The sequence below is a fragment of the Acomys russatus genome, chromosome 15 (assembly GCF_903995435.1).
Source record: "Acomys russatus chromosome 15, mAcoRus1.1, whole genome shotgun sequence".
Lineage (NCBI taxonomy): Eukaryota > Metazoa > Chordata > Mammalia > Rodentia > Muridae > Acomys > Acomys russatus.
The window spans coordinates 63,332,443-63,343,125 of NC_067151.1; the positions used below are offsets into that span (position 1 = coordinate 63,332,443).

Genomic DNA, 10,683 nt, shown 5'->3' on the forward strand with positions numbered 1-10,683 from the left:
AGTCCTGGGGCGCGGGGAAGGGGCGGGCGGGGGCGGGGCGGAAAGAAGCACCGGGCGGGACTAGAGGCCCCTGGAAGTTGGAAGTTGGAGTTCTTCCATGGACCCAAAGAGGGCCGGATCCAGACATCAGGAGCCCTCAGGAACCATTTTTCTTTTGGATTAGATATTTATTTTGTGAGTATTTATTTTTATTTTCCGAGATAGGGTTTCTCTGTGTAGCCTTGGCTGTCCTGGAACTCGCTCCGGAGACCAGGCTGACCTCCAACTCACACAGATCTGCCTACCTCTGCCTGCTGAGTAGGAGTTAAAGTGAGTTAAAGGCATGTGCAACCTCCACCCGGCTTTATTTTATTTTTATTTTTTAAAAGATTTACTTATTTAAGCCAGGCGTGGTGGCACATGCCTTTAATCCCAGCACTCGGGAGGCAGAGGCAGGTGGATCGCTGTGAGTTCGAGGCCAGCCTGGTCTACAAAGTGAGTCTAGAAGAGCCAGGGCTACACAGAGAAACTCTGTCTCGAAAAACCGAAAACAACAACAACAAAAAACAAAAAATGTATTTATTATTATGTATACAGTGCTCTGCCTGCATGTGTACCTGCAAGCAGAGGAGTGCACCAGATCACACTATAGACGGTTGTGAGCCAGGAATTGAACTCAGGACCTTTGGAAAGGCAATCAGTGCTCTTAGCCTCTGAGCCATCTCTCCAGCCCCTCTTTATTTTATTTTGAAAGACAGGTTTTCTCCACATAGCCCTGGCTGCCTTGATACTCACTATGTAAACCAGGCTGGCCTTGAATCCATCGAGCTCCGCTGGTGTCTGCCTCCCAGGTGCTGGCACTGAAGACATGCTCTACCACTCCCAGCCGCTGTTCTTTCTTCCAAAGGTGAAAATAAGTGCTATTGTGCATAGCCTTCCCACGGGAATTGATGAGAAAGCCAGATTATATTCACGTTAGAGTCTCTCTCCTCCCCCCTCCCCCTGCCTCTCTCTTGCCCTGGCTCTCCTGGAACTTGCTCTGTAGACAACGCTGGCCTCTAATTCAAGAGAAACGCCTGCTTTTGCCCCTGAGTGCTGGGATTAAAGGTGTGCGCCACCTCTGTCCCGCAAGTTTTATATTTCTAAAGATTGTATTATTGAGTTCACAGTCTTTCTGTTGCAGTCTTTTGAGTGCTGGAGTTACAGATCTGCGCTACCACAACAGGCTTTAAAGGTGTTTTTTATTTTTGGCTTGAACCCAAGGCCTTGGGATTGCTCTGCTGAGCTATATCCCCACCATACCTTAACTCTCTCTTTTTTTCACTTTCTATTTTGAGATAAGGTTTTACTAAATAGCCAAGTTGGACTTGAAATTGCTTTGTAGTTCATGCAGGCCTTGAATACGTAATCCTCCTGCCTCAGGTACACACTTGTATCAGGTCTAGCTCTTAAGAACGTTTTGTTTCTCAGTTTTATTTTATGTGTGTTCGAGTATATGTGTACACCTGGACCATGGCATACAGAGAGAAGTCAGAGGACAACTTGTGAGAGGTAATTCTCTCCTTCCATCACGTGGGATCCCAGCACTGAACGCGAACCTTCAGGTTTGTTAGCAGGCAGGCACCTTCACTTTTAGAGCCTTTTTACTGGCCCTACTTGTGTGTGTGCGCGCATGCAGTGTATGTGTGTGTAGAGTGTGTGTGTGTTGTGTGTGTGGTGTGGTGTGTGTGTGGTGTGTGTGTGTGGTGTGGTGTGTGTGTGGTGTGTGTGTGTGTGTGGTGTGTGTGTGGTGTGTGTGTGTGTGTGTGTGTGTGTGTATATGTGTGTGTGTGTGTGGTGTGGTGTGTGTGGTGTGTGTGTGTGTGTGGTGTGGTATGTGTGTGGTGTGTGTGTGTGGTGTGTGTGTGTGTGTGTTGTGTGTGTGTGTAGGGGTATGGATGGGTATATATGGGTTCACTGAGTGCAGGTGCCTAGGGAGATCAGAGTTATTGGAATTACAGGCAGTTGTAAGGTTTCTGACAAGGCTACAAAGAACCAAACTCCAGTTCTCTGGAAAAATAATTATGTTAAGCCATCTCGCCAGCCTACTAACAGGTGTTTTTAAAATTACTTTAAAAGCGATGTGTGTGGATAGGTGCCCGTGAGCGCAGGTGCCCGTGAGCGCAGGTGCCCGTGAGCGCAGGTGCCCGTGAGCGCAGGTGCCCGTGAGCGCAGGTGCCCGTGAGTGCAGGTGCCCGTGAGCGAGTGCAGGTGCCCGTGAGCGAGTGCAGGTGCCCGTGAGCGAGTGCAGGTGCCCGCGAGTGAGTGCAGGTGCCCGTGAGCGCAGGTGCCCGTGAGCGCAGGTGCCCGTGAGAGCAGGTGCCCGTGAGCGCAGGTGCCCGTGAGCGCAGGTGTCCGTGAGAGCAGGTGCCCGTGAGCGCAGGTGCCCGTGAGCGCAGGTGCCCGTGAGAGCAGGTGCCCGTGAGCGCAGGTGCCCGTGAGCGCAGGTGCCCGTGAGTGAGTGCAGGTGCCCGTGAGTGCAGGTGCACTTGGAGGTCAGAGATGTAAGGTCCCTGGAGCTTTGAGGCCAGGGGTGTTGGGTTCCCTAGAGCTTCAGTAAATAGGTAGTTGTGAGCTTCCTGATGTGAGAACCCATCTGGAGACTTCTGCAAGAGCAGTCAGGACTCCTAACAACGGAGCTATCTCTTCAACCTCCCCCGACCCTAGCTGTTCTGGCTCTGTAGACCAGGCTAGCTCAAATGCAAGAGCTCCACCTGTCTGTGCCTCCCAAGTTCTGGGATTAAAGGTGTGTGCCACCGTACCTGGCTAGTTTGTTTGTTTGTTTAATGTTATATGCACTGATATATGCCTTGTGAGGTGTTGGATTTCCCAGAACTGGATTTACAGACAGTTGTGAGCCACCACGAGAGTGCTGGGAGCTGAACCAGGAACCTTTAGAAAAGCAGTCAGAGCTTGTAACCGCTGAGCCATCTCTCTAGACCCCCCAAGCATATATGGTTTGGTTTTGGTTTGTAGACAGAGTTTCTCTGTGTAGCCTTGGCTGTCCTGGACTTGCTTTGTAGACCAGGCTGGTCTCGAACTCACAGCGATCCGCCTGCCTCTGCCTCCCAAGTGCTGGGATTAAAGGCATGGGCCACCACACCAGGCATTCCCCAAGATATTTTTTAATGGCATCAGATATGTACAAAACTATATACGCTTAAAAAAGGAATGGATTCAAGAATGAAATCCTGAGCCGGGCATAGCACCGCACGCCTTTAATCCCAGCGAGACCCTGTCTTGAAAAACAAAACAAGAATGAAATCCTGATAGAGTCTAGGACATGGATGCCCTTAAGGATTTTTTTGCTACACAAAATAACCCAGCCTTCAAAGGACAAACATGTGGTGTGATTCACTTATGTAAATTGCCAAATTCATAGACATAAAAATATAGGACAGGGGGCTGGACAGATGGCTCAGAGGTTAAGAGCACTGGTTGCTCTTCCAGAGGTCCTGAGTTCAATTCCCAGCAACCACATGGTGGCTCACAAACATGTATAGTGAGATCTGGTGCCCTCTTCTGGCCTGCAGGTGTACATGCAGACAGAACAGTGTATAAATAATAAATACATCTTTTAAAAAAAAGATTGTAGGACAGGGCTGAAGTGGTAGTTCTGGGTGAGGGCACTTGTACAGCATGCCTGAGGCTGCGGGTTAGATTAGCAGCGCTCAGAAACAACAACAAAAGTAAAGCTAAGCTGAGAGTTCCAGGACAGCCAGAGCTACACAGAGAAACTCTGTCTCAAACAAACAAACAAACAAACTAAAACTAGATTGGGAGGAGTGGAGGGCAGGATTGCATAACGGGTGAAGAGTAGCAGCTTAGGAAAATACATAATTATTCATTTGCTGCCACTACTGAGCGATAAACTTAAACATACTTAAGTTATGTTATGCACATGTATTGCTTTGTCTTGTTTTTGAGGCAGAGTCTCACTGTGTAGTCTTGGCAGGCCTAGAACTCACAGAGATCAGGCACACAGGGGGAAAGCAGATATTCAGAGCGGCAACAGCCACTGGAGATTTCAAAGTCGTGTGTTACCAGTCAGAGGTCCACATCTTGTTGAAAAGGGCATGGCAGAAGCTCTCGGGATGGCAGAGCAGTTGCTGCAGTGCCGGGCTGCTGGACTCTGCCCTCTGGAGTTCCTGTTGCTATAAAACAGCTTGAGGACTCCAGATGCTACTGGCCGTCCTGCATCCCAGAACCTTAAACGGGGACAAGCCACGAGAGCTATAATGTAGCATTTTCTTCTGAATGTTTCTCCAACCTTCTCTGTCACATGGCAAGTAAAACATTCCAGAACCCCAGAACCATTTTCACTGACGACTAGACAAAAAGGATAATGTAACATTTGGAGGGTAGCTTTCTTAAATTTGTTTCAGACAGGGTTTCACTGTGTACCCCTGGTTGGCATGGAACTTCCTTTGTAGACCAGGTGGTCCTTGAGCCCACAGAGATCCACCTGCCTCTGCCTTTCAAGTGCTGAGATTAAAGGCCTGCACCACAACACCTGGACTGTTTTTTCTTAGAATTGCATCAAAATGTTTAAGATAAATAAAAGGGAGGCTGGGCATGTTGGTGCATGCCTTTAATCCTAGCACTTTAATCCTAGCAGTCAGATCTCAATGAGTTCCAGACCAGCCTGTAAAAGTAACTTTTATTCTCTTGGCTCAGTTGTTGTCTGGGAGGCTTACTGCCTTCTTCTGCTAACCTAGGCCGAGTCCTGGAAGCTTCTAGCCTCCGTACAATCTAACCTAGGTCTAGAATGTTTTTAGCCTCTGAGACTTACTGCTTAATAAGCTCACCCTTACTTGTTCTTTCTGAGCTCTGGGCTGGCTGGTTCAACCCAGCTGTTCTGGATTGATCTCTTCTCCCAGCTTTGTTTAAAATGGCTTCTTTCTCAGCCTCTGACTTGCTCTGCTTGGCCTCAAACTAACTCCAGCAGTCTTTTCTAATCTCCTGCCTCCTTCTCATTCTCTGGCTCACTTGGTCTTCACCAGAGTTATCTCTCTACAACTTGTTTCTCTATTACTGTTCTAGTAAAACTGGCTCCTCTCTCTGTAAAACTGCCTCTGAAATAGCTTCCCTTTCCTCTCTCCCGAGAGTTGGGCGTGTCCTATTCTGTCATATCTTCACTTTTTCTGGCACTCACTTAGACATCACTTTCAAACATGGGTGCTTGCTTCTACAGACTACCTTTTGTTTGGGATTAAAGGTGCGTATCATCACCCCTGGCCCTAAGCTTTTACCTGATACTTGCTCTATACCAGGCTGGCCTTGAACTCAGTTCTGTTTGCCTCTGTCTCCTCGATTAATGGTGTGTTTGTATTTCAGCCTGATCACAAAGACCTAGAAAAATCTTTGGATGTGATCTCTTGCCAGAACCGCTTTGTTCTGAATTAACATTCCTCTATACCAGCCTATTCTACAGAGCAAGTTCCAGGACAGCCAGGGGACAGAGAAACCTTGACTCAACAAACAAGAGCAGAGGGCATCTGAAGTCAGGAGAGGGCAAGGAAAGAGGGTAGAATTAATGGGGAGTTGTACAAGAAAATACAGAGATCATGATCCTCACATCCTGACTACCACTGGGGTCCTCTGCTACCTAGCTCACTTTGGTGTGGGTTTTTCTTTTTTGTCTTTGTTTTCCCTGTGGTGGCCCGGCATGGGGCATTTGTGGTTTACACTTCCGAAATCTTCGTGCTTCTTGTAGCCAGCAGACTGGTGCTTAGTTGTACAGGGCTGGCAGCTGGAGTGAGCTGGAGCAGGTGTTCAAGCCTCGGTTCAGCAGCATCTGTACTCACATTGGATGTTAGCGTTCACAAAGCTTAGGCAGGGGCTCATGGGTACCATCCATCAACTTTCACAATGCCAGCACATCTGAAAATCCTAAGTGGCAGAGGGGCTGGAGCCTGGCTGACCTACTTCTTTGGCCTTTAATTTGGGCCTCTGTTCTTCAATGTCCTCCTGTCTTTAACTCAAGGATCCCCTGCGTTGGACCTACCCAAGCAAGTCACCTTCAGCCCGAACATCGCTCTAACCCTTCCAACATCTCAACAAGGGAACGCTTCCCTTTTGATGATCTGCTGGGTAACCCAATGCACCCCACAGTCAATGCACTGCCTCCCTCCCAAATCACCGTGACAGGGACGACTTCTCCAGAGTCAAGGCTAGAGATCTTGACCACCGTGGCGGTGGTGAGTTGTGGCCTTTGCTGCTTTGTCTGTCATACGTGAACTGGCACACACAAGCCCTTGCAAGCAGGTTGGTGCCCAGCATACCCTGATGGCCCAGCTGTGCTCACACAGCCCTCTCTCCTTTCTGCCTGGATGTCTGATCGCAGGGGTTGGTGCTGTTGGATCCCAGTACTCCCAAGCTTTTGTGTAACCCCTGGAGGCTCTAGCCCTGCCTTGCTTCAGGCTCACTCTTTGATGCCACTTCCCCATTCCCTGGACAGTGATTAGGTTGACTTGTCTTCTGTCTTGGATGCCTGAAGGTAGGTGCATGAGGAAACTATGCAGGAACACCAGTGTTAACTCAGGAGCACAAAGCACCTCTGCCCCGAGGCCACCTGCACCCTGTACTCCTTGGCGAGACAACGCGCACTTTCACAAGGGGAGGGCTGCAAGAATGATGGCCAGCTCTACCCAAGGACTTCCGCAGCTCATACCTTTGGTATCTTGTCAAACCCAAAGGACAAAGATGGGGCGATTCAGTTTGCACTTCTGGGAGGCCAGAAGAGCTGAAGGGTTGTAGGGTGAGTGTTGGAAAGGGTTAAGCACAGCCAGTCAGGCAGCTTGGGTTTCTAGTTGCAGCCATCGACTTGGTGCTTGTCATAAAAGGTTAAGAGATGAAGATGTGGTCCTGGCCTTGGCAGTGCTGAGGACACCAGGTGCCTTTTATGTTTTCATTTTTGTTATTCATCCCTTTCCCTCATCTGTTCTCATCCTTTAAGGAAGTGGTTCTCAACTGGTGGGTCTCGATTCCTGAGGGTGGTCAACAAGACTCTTTCACCGATGATCAGAAAACAGATATTTATATTGCTATTCATAATAGCAAAATTAGTTATGAAGTAGCAATGAATATAAATTTTTAAGATTTATTTATTTATTATTTATACATATTCTTCCTGCAGGCCAGAAGAAGGCACCAGATCTCATTGTAGATGGTTGTGAGCCACCATGTGGTTGCTGGGACTTGAACTCAGGACCTTTGGAAGAACAGCCAGTGCTCTTAACCTCTGAGCCATCTATCCAGCCCCAAAAATACATTTTTAAAAAGATTTATTACATATACAGTGCTCTGCCTGCATGTACACTTGCACACCAGAAGTAACCAGATCTCACGATAGATGGTTATGAGCTACCATGTGGTTGCTGGGAATTGAAGTCAGGACCTCTGAAAGACCAGATGGTGCTCTTAACCACTGAGCCATCGCCCCAGCCCCAATTTTTAAAAGGTTTATTATGGGGGCTGGAGCGATGGCTCAAAGGTTAAGAGCACCGACTGCTCTTCCAGAAGTACTGAGTTCAATTCCCAGCAACCACATGGTGGCTCACAGCCATCAATAATGTGATCTGGCACTCGGGAGGCAGAGGCAGGTGGATCGCTGTGAGTTCGAGGCCAGCCTGGTCTACAAAGTGAGTCCAGGATAGCCAAGGCTACACAGAGAAACCCTGTCTCAAAAAACCAAAAAAAAAAAAAAAAAAAAAAAAAAAAAAAAGTGATCTGGTGCCCTCTTCTGGCCTGAAGGTGTACATGCAGGCAGAGCACTGTATACACAATAAAAAAAAATTTATTATGTACAGTGCTCTGCAGTACACCTGCAGGCCAGAAGAGGGCATTAGATCTCATTATAGATGGTTATGAGCTACCACGTGGTTGCTGGAAATTGAACTCAGGACCTTTGGAAGAGCAGGCAGTGCTCTGAACCTCTGAGCCACCTCTCTAGCCCGCAATGAAAAGAATTTTATGAGTGGTGGTGGGGTCACGAACATTAATTGTATTAAAGGGTCACAGCATCAGGAAGGCTGAGAACCACTGCTTTAGAGGGTGAGCTAGTGAATTCCACGGTTGCACGGCATTTTGGGAGAACCCTTCTCATACTTCCATACTTCCTGTGGATAAACCCAGGAGAAATCTAAACCAAATGAATCCCTTAAGTTTCCAAACATAATCCATTAGTTACGTTCTGGGCCTGCAGGGCAGCTGCCCTCGGCCTGCTCCACAATATACAACACTCCTCTGCCAGTACCTCGGCCTGAGCTGTGGCCAGCCAGGACCCTCAGCATGCTTGGTGAAAGGAGGCTGGAGCCCACTCAAGAAGGGGAACCTCAGCCCTAGCCCTATGCGCTCTGCCATGAATAGTGAGCAGAGAGCTGCTAGATGGCATCAGGACTACTCCCAGTTGGCATTCCTACCAAAAAATTGTGCAAACAAGGTGGGCATGGTGACACATCCAGGAGTAAGGCAGGACCCTGAGTTCAAGGTCAACTTAGGCTGTATCATTAAGATACACGCACTTGGGAGGCAGAGGCAGGTGGATCGCTGTGAGTTCGAGGCCAGCCTGGTCTACAAAGCGAGTCCAGGACAGCCAAGGCTACACAGAGAAACACTGTCTCGGAAAACCAAACAACAAAAGAACCAGTTTCACAATACAGGAGGCAGAACATCACACACCTGGATGTGGACTTCTGGTTAATGCAGTAGCACTGGGTATGGGGAGGAGGCATGGCGTTCACAGAGCAGCATCTCATGATGAGGATATTTGCACGAGAGGTTATTTGGGGAAATGAAGACAAGGTTCAAGTACATGCTGCGTCTGGGGTTTGGCAGGAAGCGAAGAGACACCAGGTGCAGCCCTCTCCCAGGCATTTTGGGACAAAACTCAGAGCCACTCTGATTGCTGCTTGGTTGCCAGGGAAAACAGGCATTAGTGTTAAATGCCCCCAAGACACCTGAGAGTAGGAGGTGCCTTAGAGCGCTTACCATAGTGACTAGGTAGCTAGGGCTTTGTCCCTGTAGTCCCATCTCCCACCAGGACTGTGAAAACCATCCTATGTGCTTCTCAAACATTTGAATGGGGAGGGGGCTGCGTCACAGTACAGCGTGGCTAACCACCACCTGCAATTCCAGGTCTAGGGGATCTGATCGCTTCCTCCTGACCTGAGGGCACAGGCAGACATGGTGGACAAAACACACACACACACACACACACACACACACACACACCTCCAAGATACTTAACACAATTTCCATCTGTGGTACCTGCACACTCTATTGCCTTTGATTTTAATTTTTTTGACACAACCCAGGCTAGCTTCGAACTTGCACGCAATCCTTCCCAGCCCAGTCTCGAGTGCTGTGATTACAAACAAGCTCTTTTGCCCTTGTCCTGTTTCTTCCCACCTATCTTTTAAACTTTCCTGAGCTTCAGATTTCAGAAAGCTTTAGCCGGTTAATTTTTTTCTCTTGGCCGTTCTGGAAGGCAAGTCCTCAGTAGATGGCAACTGAGTAGACTTCAAAGGCAGATCAGGAGTCAGGTTTGCTGTCTGAGGCACCTGAGGCATTACCATGAAAGAGGTTGACAAGCCTGAGAACTGTACACAGCGGGCGGGGCTGAAGGGCCCGTGGCCGGTAAACCGATGATGTTTTTCATGAAGGAGGAGTGCAGGAGGTAGAATGAGGTTATAGACTAGTCATCACTCTTGCTGAGATCTACCCTGATCACCAGCCTCCTCAACCCTTCCCTGGGTCCCACAGACTCTCCTGCAAGCACGGAAGGATTCAAGGTCAGATGATCTTGTTCAGTATTTCCTTCCTGGCTCTTAATGCACAGCAAAGTGAGCTGTGATTTTTTTTTTGTTTTGTTTTGTTTTGAAGAGACAGGGTTTTGTGTCTCCTGGTTTTGTGTATATTCCTGGCGGTCCTGAATTCACTAGGCTGGCCTTGAACCACAGAGATCCACCTGCCTCTGCTTCTCAAGTGCTAGAATTATAGGTGTGTCCCTCCCCCCCCAACCGGGCTGTGATCTTTTAAACAGCTAAAAACCCAGTGCAGTCCATTAGTACTTTCTAGGTGGGTAATTCTTCCTAAGGGCTTAATCAAAGTTGAGAATAACTTTTATTTCCTACCAAAAAGCTACACCCACTGCCCCCCCCCCCCCACCCGAATTTCATTTCTTTTGAGACAGGGTTGTGTAGCTCTGTAGACAGCCTCTCAAGTGCTGGGGTTAAAGGTGTGAGCCAGCCACCTGGCCCCACCTCACTAACTTTAACATGAGAACTTTGAACTATACAAGGGACTTATTAACATCACAAAAATGGTTATGTAGCATTTAAGAACCCCTCCCCAAATAAACAGAAAACCTGGGTTAAATTTGAGAGAACAATTTGTTATAATAAACCAGAAATACAAGATTCCACTGAAACTGAACAGCTGACAAAATATGGTTGAACTTAAACCTTCAAGGTCAAATAAAGCCAGTAAAGTGGATTAGACCAAGATTGGTTCTGGACAAACACAGGCAACTGCATTTTAGCATGAGCAGCATATGACCCCTCTCAGCAGTTGTTAGCTTGTAAGCTGTCTCCCATCCTTGTCTCTTCTGCCACTTGTGCCACACCAAAGGGCTGCTGCTTCTATGATGGAGGTGCACAAGCC

The 10,683-nt window shown here is 48.2% G+C and overlaps 1 protein-coding gene across 1 annotated transcript in view; it reads left to right on the forward strand.

Annotated features, from left to right (window-relative positions):
• The window catches only part of LOC127199491 (protein S100-A2), a 284,365-nt gene that overhangs the window by 122,750 nt on the left and 150,932 nt on the right, over nucleotides 1–10,683 (forward strand). The window lies entirely within an intron of this gene.